Below are 7,411 nucleotides of genomic sequence, written 5' to 3'. Positions count from 1 at the left end.
TTTGGTTATGCACTAACCCTCTAATGAGTTTGTTTTGAGTTTGGTGTGGAGGAAGTTTTCAAGGATCAAGAGAGGAGGATGATACAATATGATCAAGGAGAGTGAAAGCTCTAAGCTTGGGGATGCCCCCATGGTTCATCCCTGCATATTTGAAGAAGACTCAAGCATCTAAGCTTGGGGATACCCAAGGCATCCCCTTCTTCATCGACAACATTATAAGGTTCCTCTAGTGAAACTATATTTTTATTCCGTCACATCTTATGTGCTTTACTTGGAGCGTCTTTATGTTCTTTTTTTTTTGCTTTGTTTGAATAAAATTGGATCCTAGCATTCATTGTGTGGGAGAGAGACACGCTCCGCTGTTGCATATGAACACATATGTTCTTTGCTTTATTCCTAATGTTCACGGCGAAGGTTGAAACTGCTTCGTTAATTGTTATATGGTTGGAAACAGAAAATGCTACATGTGGTAATTGGTATAATGTCTTGAATAATTTGATACTTGGCAATTGTTGTGCTCATATAGATCATGTTTAAGCTCTTGCATCATATACTTTGCACCTATTAGTGAAGAAATACATAGAGCTTGCTAAAATTTGGTTTGCATGATTGGTCTCTCTAAGGTCTAGATATTTTCTGTTAAGGGTTTGAGCAACAAGGAGGACAGTGCAGAGTCTTATAATGCTTGCAATATGTTCTTATGTGAGTTTTTCTGTACCGGTTCATACTTGTGTTTGCTTCAAACAACCTTGCTAGCCTAAGCCTTGTATTGAGAGGGATTACTTCTCATGCATCCAAAATCCTTGAGCCAATAACTATGCCATTTGTGTCCACCATACCTACCTACTGTGACGCCCCGGAACCGGTACCATGAGGATTCCAGCGATCCCGCCGAAATCCGCACGATATCGATTCAGAGACGCCCTCCGACACGACGTGCGCGAAGAATCACACACGTGATGCCAGAGGAATTAACACGAGCGGTAACATTACAACAGGATTACAATAGAGCCCACAAGAAACATATATTACAACAACGACTCCAACGAGTCAAGATACAAATATACAATACAAAGATCCAAATCATACAGAAGATCGAATACGTCCTAGTACGGACAAGATACAAATTGGACTAAGAGTCCTGAAGATAACCAGTGGCGTCCATAACCCTGCCCAGGCCAAGCCGGAAGGGTAACCTTGCTAACGTCGTCTTCATCGAACATATCTTCATACCTGCCCGGTTATATCCCGTAGAAGCAGCAATAAGTACGGGTTCGTACTTAACAAGACTTCAAGACGTATAAGCATTCGTCAACCAGTCGTCCTTTGTACTTGAGGCACGCAGGGGACTTAGAGGACGCAAGAGGAACGTCATAGGCAATATGGTGGAGTTAAGCGGCAGTGCAAGCACTAAAAACCTATAGAGACACTCTACAACATTCGTCTAATCAGAGAAGGTGAGAGAGCGCATAAGGTAACAGATAAAATACTACACAAACATAACCCAGCCGATTACACATATCCCCTCCAACAATTGCGAAAAGGCAATGTAAAAGGCACTCAACGGTGGACAAGTTTTATTGGTTAACGGTTGTAGTAAGGCTATATTACTACGCAAGTTATTATCAGATTATTAGCAACAAGATAACGGTGTAAGTTGTTCTATGATCATGCTATACAATTCCAAGTCGTCCATAACCGCGGACACGGCTTATCGATAAGATGTACACCCTGCAGGGGTTGCCCAAATGTAACCATACGCATGCTCGACCCACTTACGACAGGTGGATGTCTCACAACAAGACCGTTCCCAGTTCAACAAGAAAGTCTAGGGGGGCCACCCGACTAAGCTACCCGTGACGAAGTCCGGCCGTACTCCGAAGCGGACTCAGGGTTTGCGACGGCGGCTAGGCATGCGAACCACACGCTTTCGCTAAACGTCCCGTGGGGTACAGTACAGAATATAAACACCCGAAGGCAACAGGAAGTAAACACCCGAAGGCAACAGGAAGTAAACACCCGAAGGCAACAGTAAGTAAAGCATGGCATACATGGCATAGGCAAATAAAACCAAGGTTGTGGCCCCCTTTTCAACTGACTTGAGAAAAGGTAATGGGTGAGGGGGGTCCCAATAATCGTCCCCACGCATGGGTAGAGCGCTCAATCTCGGAACAGATAACAAGAACTCGGGTCCTAGGGGACATTAGCAAGTCAAAGTTCCGATGCTTTCGCAAAGGGGCTCACAGATGCCTCTGCTTACAATTTTAGTTGTTAACAATTAAGTAAAGCATGTGTATCTCCAACAACTGATATAGCATGTGACAACCTCCCAACAACCCAACATATCCCGATAAGATAACATTAACGGTAATGAGATAAAACAGCACTAGCATGCACTACGACTCGCAAGGCAGACCCGATAACCAAAGAATAGCTGTAGGTGGTTGGTGGAGTCAATATAGGCTGCTTGAGGTAACAAGTGGAAGGGACACGTGACAAGAACACAACTTAAGGATAGCATGAGGGAGAAGCCAAAATAAAATAGGTGAGCGACTTCTGCAGAGGCAGAAGTATAGGGGAAATGCTTGCCTGTTAAAGCTTGCCGAGGAACATCCGGAGAACTTGTCGTATCTCACAACACCACTTCGCGATCCTATCCAGGAAGAAACAAAGCGCTACAACAAACAACGGATGCAAGTCTTACAACTACGGAAAAGAACCAGCATGCTCCAGATATGATATGCATGCATGACATGGCAAGGGTGATGCGATGCACTTATCCAATTTAATCGGAGTCGGAACCCCGGTCAAACAAATTAGGTTGGAGTTGCATTTTCTATCGGCAAAGTTAAGTGTTGCATAGCATGGCATAACATGGCAGGGGTGAGCTACATCAATATTAAATGGAACCGGGACAACATTTATATAATATCCCACATATTCCATATGTTACATATTAGGTGGTAATGCAAACTAGCACGAAATTATATGATGCATGATGCAAATAGATGTATGGATGGCATATTCATGTTCCTCTCATTTTTCTGATCAATTTTCATATATAACACTTTTTATTTCGAGTTACTAATTAAAAGTTATTAGCAGATTAGTTTTTAGTATTTAAATATAGAAAACAGATTTTATTTTAAATAGAAAAGGGCACAGATATAATTTTCGAAAGGGGGAAGGACCCCGAGTTACTTTACAGACATGCAGGGGGTTTTCTCAAAAACAGAGAGAGGCAGGGGCTGCGGGTTAACTTGCAGGAACTTGCAGGGGCCTAAGAACAAAACTGACAAGATCCAGATCTTGTAGACTTTTCTCACCAGAGGAGGGCCTAGCCTCGGACGCGGACAGGTGGGGCCCGGGCGACGATGTGGTGGAGCTGACGTGGCGAACCTTGCACAGCAGGGGAGATGCCGCGCGCGTCGCAGGGAAGGCGGTGATCATCGCAGGCGTCGCGCGTGCGGGCGCTTGACGGCGTTCCAGGAAGCGAGGAAGAGCGTCGCGGCTTCGGCTCAGCGGTGTGAACCATCTGGAAGCGGCGCCGCCAGGAGGTGGTCGCCGGAGAGCGGCGGCGACGATGATCTGCGGCGGCAGCTACGGCATCAACGGCGAAACTCAAACCAGGAAACGAAAGGGAGAAGGAAAGGGGGAAGGAGGTGCGCAAGGGTACCAGGAACTCGGAGAAGGGCTCGGTTTGGCCGGAGGTGGCCGAACGGCGACGAACTCTTCGAAAAACACCGGCAGCAGAGACGAGGGAACGGTGAATTGGCATCGATTTAGGCGCTCCTGGATCAATTCCTTCCGTGGAGAGGTTCAAGGTGACGAGGCGGAGGTCCTGGTGGTGTCGGTGTGACGGGGGGCGCCCGGAATCAATGGATTGACGGCGAGGAGGAGGAGGTACTGAGGGGGGTTTCCTCCTCCGTTTCTGCCTTGGAGAGGAAGAAGAAAACAAGGAGACGTGAGAGAGGAGAGCGGGTGGTTGGAGAGATGCCGTGGTCCAGAGGAGATAAAGCGAGGGAGGGGGCAGGTGAGGTGGGGGCGTCGGTGGTGAGGGAGGACCACGCAGTCACGCTCCTCGCGTGCTCTCTGGGAAAGACGACGTCGACATGGAGAGGATGAGGTCAAAGGGGTACGGGCTAGGCGGGCTGGGCCGAAGGAAAAGGAGAGAGGCTAGGGGAAGAGAAGCTGGGCCTCCGGTGGGAAGAGGGAAAAGGGAGAGGGATGGGCCTGGTTAGATGGGTTAGGGTTTTCTGTTTTTATTTCGAAAATCCTTTTCTGTTATTTTTCAAACTGTTTTGAAAACCAAATTGAAACCATACCAGAATAGCACCATTTTATTTTGAAAGTTAGATAGTTTTGGTGTTAGGGTTTGTTGAATGAAAAAGACAAGGGGAGGTTTATTAAATAAACCATACAAGAGCGAAAACAAAATATGTTAGGGTTTATAAAATAGTTTTTATTTTATTTTCTGAAACCATGGATGATATGATGCATGATGCATGATGATGCACAAAATAAAAACAACAAACAATTCTAATTAGGGGTGCTACCCTGGGCCGTTACAATCGACACCACTAACAAGGAACCTCGCCCCGAGGTTCCACCTCAAGGTACGGGGGAGAGAGGTGAACTATCGGGCCTTCAGGCGACGTGTCGATCTCCTCGACACCACTAACAAGAATTGTTGCTCCAGGTTGATTGGTCGACACCACTAACAAGAAGTCGTTGTTCCGTTGTCGACGATGTGCTTCTGTTGTCCTTCGAAGATCGGACCTAATAGGTGAGGGGCAAAGATCGTCCAACCCACGTCGGAACCTAAGACTCGGAGAACACAGATAAGAGAGAAGACCCAAAACTCGCAGAGGTAAGAGGAGAAAGAATATAGATAAGGAGAAAAATTCAGAGCTAATCAGTACTATCCAACAAATTTTCGAAAATAGGTTTTGACACTCTAACTCATCGACCGTTGGCAAGGTTATCCTACAGGCTGGACTAGTGGGGTACCGTCAACCTGAGGCTCTGATACCAACTTGTGACACCCCGGAACCGGTACCATGAGGATTCCAACGATCCCGCCGAAATCTGCACGATATCGATTCAGAGACGCCCTCCGACACGACGTGCACGAAGAATCACACACGTGATGCTAGAGGAATTAACACGAGCGGTAACATTACAACAGGATTACAATAGAGCCCACAAGAAACATATATTACAACAACGACTCCAACGAGTCAAGATACAAATATACAATACAAAGATCCAAATCATACAGAAGATCGAATACGTCCGAGTACGGACAAGATACAAATTGGACTAAGAGTCCTGAAGATAACCAGTGGCGTCCATAACCCTGCCCAGGCCAAGCCGGAAGGGTAACCTTGCTAACGTCATCTTCATCGAACATATCTTCATACCTGCCCGGTTATATCCCGTAGAAGCAGCAATAAGTACGGGTTCGTACTTAACAAGACTTCAAGACGTATAAGCATTCGTCAACCAGTCGTCCTTTGTACTTGAGGCACGCAGGGGACTTAGAGGACGCAAGAGGAACGTCATAGGCAATATGGTGGAGTTAAGCGGCAGCGCAAGCACTGAAAACCTATAGAGACACTCTACAACATTCGTCTAATCAGAGAAGGTGAGAGAGCGCATAAGGTAACAGATAAAATACTACACAAACATAACCCAGCCGATTACACACATCCCCTCCAACAATTGCGAAAAGGCAATGTAAAAGGCACTCAATGGTGGACAAGTTTTATTGGTTAACGGTTGTAGTAAGGCTATATTACTACGCAAGTTATTATCAGATTATTAGCAACAAGATAACGGTGTAAGTTGTTCTATGATCATGCTATACAATTCCAAGTCGTCCATAACCGCGGACACGGCTTATCGATAAGATGTACACCATGCAGGGGTTGCCCAAATGTAACCATACGCATGCTCGACCCACTTACGACAGGTGGATGTCTCACAACAAGACCGTTCCCAGTTCAACAAGAAATTCTAGGGGGGCCACCCGACTAAGCTACCCGTGACGAAGTCCGGCCGTACTCCGAAGCGGACTCAGGGTTTGCGACGGCGGCTAGGCATGCGAACCACATGCTTTCGCTAAACGTCCCGTGGGGTACAGTACAGAATATAAACACCCGAAGGCAACAGGAAGTAAACACCCGAAGGCAACAGGAAGTAAACACCCGAAGGCAACAGTAAGTAAAGCATGGCATACATGGCATAGGCAAATAAAACCAAGGTTGTGGCCCCCTTTTCAACTGACTTGAGAAAAGGTAATGGATGAGGGGGGTCCCAATAATCATCCCCACGCATGGGTAGAGCGCTCAATCTCGGAACAGATAACAAGAACTCGGGTCCTAGGGGACATTAGCAAGTCAAAGTTCTGATGCTTTCGCAAAGGGGCTCGCAGATGCCTCTGCTTACAATTTTAGTTGTTAACAATTAAGTAAAGCATGTGTATCTCCAACAACTGATATAGCATGTGACAACCTCCCAACAACCCAACATATCCCGATAAGATAACATTAACGGTAATGAGATAAAACAGCACTAGCATGCACTACGACTCGCAAGGCAGACCCGATAACCAAACAATAGCTGTAGGTGGTTGGTGGAGTCAATATAGGCTGCTTGAGGTAACAAGTGGAAGGGACACGTGACAAGAACGCAACTTAAGGATAGCATGAGGGAGAAGGCAAAATAAAATAGGTGAGCGACTTCTGCAGAGGCAGAAGTATAGGGGAAATGCTTGCCTGTTAAAGCTTGCCGAGGAACATCCGGAGAACTTGTCGTATCTCACAACACCACTTCGCGATCCTATCCGGGAAGAAACAAAGCGCTACAACAAAAAATGGATGCAAGTCTTACAACTACGGAAAAGAACCAGCATGCTCCAGATATGATATGCATGCATGACATGGCAAGGGTGATGCGATGCACTTATCCAATTTAATCGGAGTCGGAACCCCGGTCAAACAAATTAGGTTGGAGTTGCATTTTCTACCGGCAAAGTTAAGTGTTGTATAGCATGGCATAACATGGCAGGGGTGAGCTACATCAATATTAAATGGAACCGGGACAACATTTATATAATATCCCACATATTCCATATGTTACATATTAGGTGGTAATGCAAACTAGCACAAAATTATATGATGCATGATGCAAACATATGTATGGAGGGCATATTCATGTTCCTCTCATTTTTCTGATCAGTTTTCATATATAACACTTTTTATTTCGAGTTACTAATTAAAAGTTATTAGCAGATTAGTTTTTAGTATTTAAATATAGAAAACAGATTTTATTTTAAATAGAAAAGGGCAAAGATATAATTTTCGAAAGGGGGAAGGACCCCGGGTTACTTTACAGACATGCAGGGGGT

At 45.6% G+C, this 7,411-nt stretch overlaps 2 long non-coding RNA genes across 2 annotated transcripts; both read right to left on the bottom strand.

The window, feature by feature from the left end:
- Positions 1-971: 971 nt before the first annotated feature.
- On the bottom strand, positions 972-2,826 carry LOC139830868 (uncharacterized). Its single transcript, XR_011744374.1, has 2 exons — positions 2,590-2,826; positions 972-1,233 (listed from the first exon to the last, which is right to left on the bottom strand). It is a non-coding gene; the product is annotated as an uncharacterized lncRNA (long non-coding RNA).
- Positions 2,827-5,198: 2,372 nt separating this feature from the next.
- LOC139830867 (uncharacterized) lies at positions 5,199-7,128 on the bottom strand. The gene is made up of 2 exons (XR_011744373.1): positions 6,780-7,128; positions 5,199-5,423 (listed from the first exon to the last, which is right to left on the bottom strand). It is a non-coding gene; the product is annotated as an uncharacterized lncRNA (long non-coding RNA).
- Between the last annotated feature and the right edge of the window lie 283 nt (positions 7,129-7,411).

This window comes from Lolium perenne, chromosome 4, assembly GCF_019359855.2.
Source record: "Lolium perenne isolate Kyuss_39 chromosome 4, Kyuss_2.0, whole genome shotgun sequence".
Lineage (NCBI taxonomy): Eukaryota > Viridiplantae > Streptophyta > Magnoliopsida > Poales > Poaceae > Lolium > Lolium perenne.
This window is presented reverse-complemented; position numbering and strand designations above follow the sequence as displayed.